The 10,368-nt window shown below is 50.2% G+C and overlaps 2 non-coding genes across 2 annotated transcripts; both read right to left on the bottom strand.

Annotated features, from left to right (window-relative positions):
* Positions 1–950: 950 nt before the first annotated feature.
* TRNAM-CAU (transfer RNA methionine (anticodon CAU)) lies at positions 951–1,022 on the bottom strand. Its single transcript has one exon. It is a non-coding gene; the product is annotated as a tRNA-Met (tRNA).
* Positions 1,023–1,282: 260 nt separating this feature from the next.
* Positions 1,283–1,354, bottom strand: TRNAM-CAU (transfer RNA methionine (anticodon CAU)). The gene has a single exon. It is a non-coding gene; the product is annotated as a tRNA-Met (tRNA).
* Positions 1,355–10,368: the final 9,014 nt, after the last annotated feature.

The raw sequence follows: 10,368 nt of genomic DNA, 5'->3' as shown, positions 1-10,368 counted from the left end.
GTGCCTTTCGCCGCATCCTCTGCCTCAACCACGTCCATAGTCAAATCCGCTGCAACGTCCGTGAGTACAGGCCCTGTAGCTGTCGCGTACGTGCGAACGCACTCGACGTCAGTGTGGCCGAACCGCCAGCATTTTGAGCACCGGGGCACCTTGCACTCGCGTCGGACGTGTCCTGTGCCGCGACAACGTAGGCATTGCATTGGGCGTCCAGGCGCCACAACGAGAGCCAATTCGCCGCCGACTCGTACCTGATGAGGCAGGTCGTCCACTTTCATGCCAGGTTTAATTTTCAGAAGAATGGTTCTCGTTGTCGAGCCCTTCTCCTTGACGCCTTCGACGCGCCAACGCTCCCGCGTCACCTCCGTCACCGTTCCGTACGCCGCGAAAGCCGTTCGGACATCTTCATCGGGTACGCCGTGCAGCAACCAGTGGAGCCGCAACTTGAGCTGCTGGTCCTCGGGGTCAATGACCAGGCAGCGGCGTTCTTTCACCTTCAGCTCCTTCAGCGCAGCCAATTTCTTAGCACCATCCGCACAGTCGAACGTCCCCGCCCAGACATGGTTGATATGGTACGCCCCCAACGCTATCACGTCGGGGAGCGCGCCAACGTTGGCGAGAGCATCCCTGAAATCTTCGACCTTGTACGGTCGCATTCGCACGTCTGCGTGCAAAAAAACGGTGTTGAGAACAACACGTCCTGTAGGCAAAGTCGGCAGAATAATCTGATAATCATCTTCAGCGTGTTCCATCCTGTTACCGCGGCTGGCAAGGGCCGCTGTCGCTGCTCCGTTGGAGGCCATGATTCTGCGTCCGCACCAAACGGTAGCCGGAAATAGAATGACTGCGCCACTCTGCTGGACGAGGGATTAGGAAAAGTGCCACGTATTTCAATTTGAAGCAGCATGGTGGCCGTGAGAGAGAGCCTGCCGCCGAAGAGAGAAAAAGAATTATAGCAGAGCGTGGTTTCGATCCACGGACCTCTGGGTTATGGGCCCAGCACGCTTCCACTGCGCCACTCTGCTGGACGAGGGAGCAGGAAAAGTTCCACGTATTTCAATTTGAAGCAGCATGGTGGCCGTGAGAGAGAGCCTGCCGCCGAAGAGAGAAAAAGAACTATAGCAGAGCGTGGTTTCGATCCACGGACCTCTGGGTTATGGGTCCAGCACGCTTCCACTGCGCCACTCTGTTGGACAAGGGAGCAGGAAAAGTTCCACGTATTTCAATTTGAAGCAGGATGGTGGCCGTGAGAGAGAGCCTGCCGCCGAAGAGAGAAAAAGAACTATAGCAGAGCGTGGTTTCGATCCACGGACCTCTGGGTTATGGGCCCAGCACGCTTCCACTGCGCCACTCTGCTGGACAAGGGAGCAGGAAAAGTTCCACGTATTTCAATTTGAAGCAGCATGGTGGCCGTGAGAGAGAGCCTGCCGCCGAAGAGAGAAAAAAAAAACTGTAGCAGAGCGTGGTTTCGATCCACGGACCTCTGGGTTATGGGCCCAGCACGCTTCCACTGCGCCACTCTGTTGGACAAGGGAGCAGGAAAAGTTCCACGTATTTCAATTTGAAGCAGCATGGTGGCCGTGAGAGAGAGCCTGCCGCCGAAAAGAGAAAAAGAATTATAGCAGAGCGTGGTTTCGATCCACGGACCTCTGGGTTATGGGCCCAGCACGCTTCCACTGCGCCACTCTGCTGGACGAGGGAGCAGGAAAAGTTCCACGTATTTCAATTTGAAGCAGCATGGTGGCCGTGAGAGAGAGCCTGCCGCCGAAGAGAGAAAAAGAACTATAGCAGAGCGTGGTTTCGATCCACGGACCTCTGGGTTATGGGCCCAGCACGCTTCCACTGCGCCACTCTGTTGGACAAGGGAGCAGGAAAAGTTCCACGTATTTCAATTTGAAGCAGCATGGTGGCCGTGAGAGAGAGCCTGCCGCCGAAGAGAGAAAAAGAACTATAGCAGAGCGTGGTTTCGATCCACGGACCTCTGGGTTATGGGCCCAGCACGCTTCCACTGCGCCACTCTGCTGGACGAGGGAGCAGGAAAAGTTCCACGTATTTCAATTTGAAGCAGCATGGTGGCCATAAGAGAGAGCCTACCGCCGAAGAGAGAAAAAAAAACTATAGCAGAGCGTGGTTTCGATCCACGGACCTCTGGGTTATGGGCCCAGCACGCTTCCACTGCGCCACTCTGCTTTTTTTTTCTTTATTGCCTGACTTCGGCAAGAACCACAATACACAAATACACTTACAGAGCACAATGAGCAATAATTAAGAACACTATCCGCCTGACGGGGCGTGGCTTCGTCACGTTAAAGCTCTTTTTAAGCGTCACCAAAGGCTCGACTCTTTCGAGCCACTCGGGAGTTTCAGGAGCAAGTTTCTGACCTTCAATATACCTATGCATGCACTCCCGAAAATAGATGCGTGCTGGCCGTGCATCAGGATCGCGATGATATCCTGCCATTCTGGAGCGCCAAATACAATGGAGGCCCATTAGCATAATAAGGTCGAATGGTGTCCCATCCTCACTCTCTACAGGCAAGTACCGAATACCATGAGAGTCCAGCGGTAATTCCTTTTTTAAAGTCCTTTGTAAGATGTCCCAAAAGTATACCCCCTCCCAACAGTGTAAAAAAACGTGGTCTATTGTTTCTGATTGTTTACAAATTAAACAGTGTGTTCCCCAAGGTAGAAATAAATGCTTCCCCTCCAAAAATTTCTATACTGGTAGTCGTCCGGTATCTAATTTAAAGAAAAATGTTTTTGCACTTGGTGGCACCTGCATCGCCTTCACACGCTTAAGTACGTCGCGCCCCCGTCCTCCATTGTATAAGGCCCTGTACATAGGTTGTGGAAGAAGTACATCGCACAAATCCTTGTACAACTTCTTCCTGCTAACAGAAGATAAATATTCATACGAAAATCGAACAGACAGGAATCGAACACTCGCGACAACCTCTCTAAAGTAACCAAAAATATGTCCCGAGAAACTTTCGGTTGAAACAACAAAGTCCGGCAGTGCATTTCCGAGCCTTAATTGGCACACAGTGCGCAAAAAGGGATCACTTACATCGCGCACAAAACAAAATCTGCTTACAATCTGCCGCAGAAATAAGTGTCCCAGACTCAGGCCACCGTCCTTCACCAGCCTAAACAAATTGGTCCGGCTGCAGCGTTCCCAGTCCGCAGCCCACACAAAAACGGCAAAGATCCGGTGCAGTCTCTGTACGCTCATCCTTGCACAATGCAACACTTGCATCACGTACCACAGCCTAGACATAAAAAACAGATTGCACACTGTGGCCCTTGCGAAAATTGAAAGATGTCGCCCTTTCCACCTCTCAACCTTTTCACGCGTGGCTTGCGTACGAATCCAGTACGAATCGCTATCGCGATAACCATCCAGTGGGACGCCTAAGTACTTTACTGGGGTCGTCACCCAGGACACGTTTGCAAAATTGCCGGGCTTCGTTGGCCATTCTCCGTGCCAAAGCCCCAGGGACTTTGACCAATTCACTTTACTACCGGTGACCTTGGTGAATTCTTTTACGCATGCCACGGCCTCGGTTACACCTTCCCGGTTCACTGTGAACACCGCGACATCATCCGCATAACCCAGCAGCTTAACTTCTGCCGCCTGTAGCTGGAAGCCTCGAATTTTTTCACTTTCCATGATATTCAAACATAACGCTTCAATGTAAATGCAGAATAGAAGAGGGCTGAGGGGACAACCCTGGCGCACCGAACGCTGCAGGCTAATGGGGGCCCCCAAACTCTTATTTAATATTAATCTTGTCGTGCAGCTCCGGTACGCCAAGGCCACTCCCTCGCAAATAATGGACCCTATATTCACATGGTCCAGTATGCAGAACAAGATATCGTGCGAAACACAATCAAATGCCTTCTCAAGATCTAGCTGAAGGATGGCTACACAGCTATTTGTGTTATCACAACATTCCAGCACACACCTCGCTCTATGAATATTGGAAACAATAGAGCGTCCCTTGATCCCACACGTCTGGTGGGGACCGACTATATCTTGAATTACTGACTGTAGTCTACGGGCTAAAATCTTCATGAAAACTTTATAATCTACGTTTGTGAGGGCGATAGGACGATATGCTGTGACCTGCTTTAACTTTTCTGCTTCATCGGATTTAGGGATTAGCACTGTATGGGATTTACCATAAGACGGGGGCAATTCATTTACTTTGTAGGCTTCATTATACACTGCTGTCAGTACTGGCACTATTTCGTGTTTGTATGCTTTGTAAAAAGCCGCGCTTAACCCATCGGGTCCAGGAGATCTTCCCAGGTTCAAATTTTCTATCGCGTGCTCGACCTCTGACGCAGTTATCGACAGCTCCAGCCTTTCTTTCTGTTGGTCATCTAATCGCGGTAAAGCACCAAGAAACTTTTCCTTGAATGCGCACACATCCACTTCTTGCTTCGCAAACAACCCCTGATAATATTCAAGAAATGCCTGCTGGATATGCCCGCTGTCCCCAGATAACGCCCCGCCCCATTCAATCTTTTCATTGTGGTTTCGCTGAGCGTGCGTTTTTTCGATTCCTAGAGCTCGTTTTGAAGGTGTCTCCCCAACAGCTAAATCTTGCACCCTAGCCCGCACAAGTGCACCGCGATAGCGCTCTTCCTCGAAGAGTTCAATTTTGTGTTTTATTTTTCTAATGTCGTCCATCCATTTGCCTGGCTGTTCGCTTTCTTTTTCGAGAAGTTTAGCCAGTAAGGATCTTAAATTATCCTCCTCACGCCTCTCCTCTTGTCGTATACAGTTTGACCTTTCGATTGCTGCTATCTTTATTTGTTGTTTGCACAGTTCCCACTGCTGCCATACTTTCAGTTCCCCGCGCGGCTTTAATTTACTGATTTCTTCGTTTACTTTCCTGCTAAAGATGTCGTCTGTAATGAGCTTATTATTTAATTTCCACATATCCCAAGAAAACTAATTTCCTCGTTTCTTTGTCCCTATCCCACACAACACTAAACAATGATCAGAAAATGATACCGGTACTACACTGTAGCTACTGCATTTTGTAATAACGTCCTGCGACACATAAATGCGATCTAGCCGCGCATGGCTTGACCGCTGAAAATGTGTGAACCTCACACAACGCGTGCCTTCTAAACATTCGGCCACATCATCGAGGTGCACTGGTTTTGTCACAGCCTCCGAGGACGCAATTGAAGTCGACCATGACGATCAGGTATTTCTCACAACTGAAGTACATTTGAACGTTTTGAAGAAAGGCTGTCCTCTCATCCACCGCATTTGAGGCGTACACACAAATGATGCGGCAATATGTTTTGTTGTACAGGAAGTCAATCAAAACAAATCGACCCGATGGACACGCCGTATATGCCTGAACCTCAAGTTCCGGTACATTCTTTACAAAAATGAGACAACCCGCAGACGTGCCTACAGCGTGGGCTGCTACTGCAAAAAACCTAGACGTGAAACGTCGCACCATGCTCCCGGTCTCTTCTTCCCCGTCAATTTTCGTTTCCTGCACTGCCAGGACGTCAATGTCATGCTCAGTTAAAAGGCGGTACACCTGGCTCTGCTTCTTCTTGCTTGACAGTCCCCTGACATTAAGTGTACCGACTTTTATGGGGAACGCATGATCCATTTTCATGCAGAAGAAAGAGGCCGGGAACATGGTGCTTACCCTTCGCGTCTAGCGCTTGGCTAGGCGACATCATTGACACCGGAGCCATCCGGTGCTGGTGCCAGGCCTGGCTGCGGGGGCGGTTTGTCGAGGGCTCTCCTCTCCGTTGACACATTTGGTCGTGGCCGGATGGAGGACCGCCGTCCTTGGGTCGTTTTTGCCGGCGGCTCCTCGACGCTGGGGGCTTCCGCCTTGTCTCCTTCGGTACCGGTCTGGGCTTGTGGCCGCTTCGCTGGAGCAGGGACGCTGGTCGTGCGGGCGCAGCTCTGGTCAAGGTTCTCCTCGGTCAGAGTCGCTGGCTCGGTTTCTGGGAGCGCCGGCACGCTTGCTTCATCACTCGAAGTCTCCGTCTCCTTTTTAGAAGGTTCCGCCCCTTCAGGTTTCCGTCCGGCATTGCTGCTGGAGGGTCCCGAAGAGCCCGTCGAGCCTGCTTGCTTTTCGGGTTCCTCTATGCCTTTCGCAGATTCTTCGGCCTCGACTACATCCATGAGAAGTTCCGCGGAGTCGTCTTTCGATGCACCGCCCGTAGCCACCGCGTAAGTACGGACACACTCGTTATCCGCGTGGCCGTACCGCCTACATTTCGTACAGCGGGGAACCTTGCATTCACGCCGCACGTGGCCCGTACCATGGCAGCGCAAGCACTGCATTGGACGCCCAGGCGCCACGACAGGAGCCAACTCTCCGGCGACACGTACCTGGTGTGGCAGGTCTTCCACTTTCAAGCCGGGCTTCAACTTCAATAGGACAGTTCTTGTCGTTGAGCTCTTGTCATTGACGCCTTGTATCCTCCACCGCTCACGCGTAACGTCGGTCACTTTGCCAAACGCCGCGAATGCCGTCCGGATGTCGTCGTCGGCCACACCGTGAAGCATCCAGTGTAGCCGCAGCTTTACCTGCTGGTTTTCGGGGTAGATGATGAGGCAACGGCGTTTCTTGACTTGCAGTTCATTGAAGGCGAGCAACTTCTTAGCTGCCTCCGTGCTCCGCAGGGTAACCGCCCACACATGGTTGATTTGGTACGCCCCCAACGCGACCACGTCGGGGAGCGTACCGGTCTCGGCCAGGGCGTCACGGAAGTCCTCGACTTTGAACGGCCTCGCTCGCACATCGCCGTGAAGAAAAACGGTGTTGAAAACAACACGTCCTGTTGGCAGTGTCGGCAAAATAATCTGGTAATCCTTATCATCGCAGTCATCGGTCCTGTTTCCGCGGCCCATGACCCTGCGATCCGTTCAGCTCGGCTGCCGGAAGCAGAATGATGCGCCACTCCGCTGGACGAGGGATTAGGAAAAGTTCCACGTATTTCAATTTGAAGCAGCATGGTGGCCGTGAGAGAGAGCCTGCCGCCAAAGAGAGAAAAAAGAACTATAGCAGAGCGTGGTTTCGATCGACGGACCTCTGGGTTATGGGCCCAGCACGCTTCCACTGCGCCACTTTTTCATTGCGCCACTGCTCCCAGGACCATGATAAGGTCGTACGGTATATCGTCCGCAGCGTCTACCGGCAGGAATCGTATTCCATATGGGTCAAGAGGCAACTGTTTCTTTAATATGCGCTGGAGTACGTCCCCATGGAAAATCGGGTCCCAGCAGTCTAGGAATACGTGCTCTATGGTTTCGTGCTTTTTGCATAAAAAGCAGCTTGTTGACCACGGTATGAAGATGCCTTTTTCCTGAAGCCAGGTCTTAACTGGAAGTGTGTTGGTATGTAGCTTAAAGAAAAAGGTTTAGTTTAGTTTAGTTTATGGGGTTTAACGTCCCAAAGCGACTAAGGCTATGAGAGACGCCGTAGTGGAGGGCTCCGGAAATTTCGACCACCTGGGGTTCTTTAACGTGCACTGACATCGCACAGTACACGGGCCTCTAGAATTTCTCCTCCAAAGAAATTCCAGCCGCCGCGGCCGGGATCGAACCCGCGTATTTTGGGTCAGCAGCCGAGCACCATAACCACTGAGCCACCGCGGCGGCTAAAGAAAAAGGTTTTAACTGCAGGTAATATTGGCATTTTCTTTACTCTTTTGAGTACGTTTTGTCCAGGGCGTCCACGGTGTGGTAAACGGTATAACGGTATAGGTAGCATGGTGTGAACAAGGTCCTTATACAGTTTCTTCCTACTAACACTGCACAAGTAGTCTTGTGAAAACCGCACGTTTAACAACCTGAACGCGAGCACTACTTCGCGCCGATAACCAGTCACAGCGCCACATGTGTTCTCACATGACGTCACAATGAATCCTGGGAAAAGTCTACGTAGCCTCACCTGCATCACGGTGCGGAGAAAGGGGTCATTTTGATCCCTTAAGAAAAGAAATCGTGACACGACTTGCCGCAAAAACAAGTGAACCAGACCTAGCCCACCCCACCTGACTAAGATAAACAAATTAGTTCGGCTAGATCTTTCCCAGGTCGAGGACCAAATGAAAATAGCGAGGACACGATGAATTTTTTGTATACTCGTTCGCGATGCACACAGCACGTTCATCACATACCATATTTTTGAAAGTAGGAAGACATTGGAGACAGTCGCACGGGAAAACATTGACAACTGTCTTCCCTGCCATGCATCAGCCTTTTCTTTTGCCTTCGCTGTTTGATCGGTCCAGTATTGTTCAGGATCACGATAACACTCGAGGGGCACACCGAGGTATGGTGTAGGAACTGTTGACCAATGAAGGCGACAAAATTGCTCCGGCGTGGCGTCCCAGTCTCCATGCCAAAATCCATAACTTTTGTCCCAATTTATCTGGGCTCCGGTGTATTCGCAAAATTGTTCAACAACAGCTGTGGCTTCTTTAATGCTTTGTTTGTTTGCGCATAATACGGCGATATCATCCGCGTAGGCCAAGATTTTTATTTCTGTCTCACGTACTCTATATCCTGTTATGCGTTCATTGTTTGCAATTGCCAAACATAGCGGCTCAAGGTAAGCCGCGAACAGCAAGGGCGAAAGAGGGCATCCCTGCCTCACCGACGAGCGAACGCTCAGGCTCTCTGTCAGTTCCCCGTTTACGATGATTCGCGTCGAGAAATCAGTGTACGCCATTCTGACGCCTTCAGTGATAACGCAGCCTACGTTAGAATGCTCTAAAATGCAGAGCAGAGCCTCGTGCGAGACACGGTCGAAGGCTTTTGCCAGATCAAGCTGCATCATCGCAACGCGCTCTCCAAAAGCGTCACAGCACTCGAGGACCGTTCGCGCGACATGCACGTTTGTTGCAATGCTTCGGCCCTTGATGCCGCAAGTCTGATGCGGCCCTACCAACTTTGTTATAACGCACTGAAGTCGTGTCGCTAATACCTCCATAAATATTTTGTAGTCCACATTGACAAGGGTTATCGGGCGATAAGACCCTGGCAAGAGACGTTTTGCTTCATCGTCACTCTTTGGTATCAGCACGACGTGTGAAGTTGTGAATGTGAAAGGAACTCGCTTTTTGTCGTATGCCTCAGTGATGACATTGTGCAAAATCTGAGCAACAGAACAGTTGAAAGCTTTATGAAAGGCAGCTCCTAGGCCGTCAGGCCCGGGTGCTTTACCAAGGGACAGGTCATCTATTGCCCGTTCTATTTCACTGACGGTTATCGGTTCTTCCAGTTGCGTCTGTACTTCTTCGTCCAGCTGTGGCATAAAAGAAAGAAATTCTTTCTGGAAGCTGTCTTTCGTATCACGTGGGTGACATATCAAGTTCCGAAAATGCTCGGCCATCACTGTCTTGATAACCTTTTGGTCAGTCGTGATCTCGTTTCCGTTGGCAAGCTGCCGGATTTCTTTCCTACACGCGTATCTTTTTTCGTCGGATAGTGCGCGTTTTGTTGGCGTTTCTCCCGCCCACAGCTTCTCGGATCTTGCTCGTACAACTGCCGCTTTGTATCTTTCTTTCTCTATAGTTTCGAGCTGTTCTTTCACCTGCCTTATTTGTTAAGTACAATTACCGGGCAGAATGTTTTACATGCATTATCAAGAATTCTAGTTCCTGGCGAAGTTTTGTTTCGTTTTTTTCTGGTTGAGCTTAATAATGCTGCTTCTTTCGATGGCTATTATTTTAACTCTGTTTAAACTCTTCCCATTCAACTCCAAACTGGTTTGGCTCCAGTGTGAGCAACTTCAATAATTCTTCCGTTACTGCGCTAACAAATGCATCATCTTCCAAAAGCTTCACGTTAAACTTCCACAGGTTCCAGTTGAAGCGACTTTTGTTTTGCTTTCTTCCAAACGTTGCAGTTACCAAGCAGTGGTCACTGAACTGGAGTGATTGCACTTCATATGCTGCACATGAAGAAACCAGTTCGGATGATGCGTATAATCTGTCTAATCTCGCGTGGCTGTCACGCTGAAAATGGGTGTACTGAGGACGTGTACCATGCGTCAATGCGCTACGAATGTCTTCTAAATCATAATCATGCACCAGGGCACTTAATACTTCTGCGCTCTTGTCCCGAACTCGTGTGCGTTTAGCGCGATCATCCATTGTGCATACGCAATTAAAGTCGCCCAACAATATCAACACTTTGTGACAGTTAAGGTAGGCTTCAACACGTTCAATGAAAGATCGACGCTCGGTTTCAACGTTGGGTGCATAGACACAAATGACACGGAAAGATAAATCGTAAACAGCAAACTCAACAACTAAAAGGCGACCACTTTGGCATGATAACACTGACTGTACACAGATCCCCAAGTTATT

Source organism: Amblyomma mixtum, chromosome 2 (genome assembly GCF_055824585.1).
Source record: "Amblyomma mixtum isolate Tamu chromosome 2, ASM5582458v1, whole genome shotgun sequence".
Lineage (NCBI taxonomy): Eukaryota > Metazoa > Arthropoda > Arachnida > Ixodida > Ixodidae > Amblyomma > Amblyomma mixtum.
The sequence above is the reverse complement of the archived record's forward strand: the minus strand, read 5'-3'. Positions and strand labels throughout refer to the sequence as shown.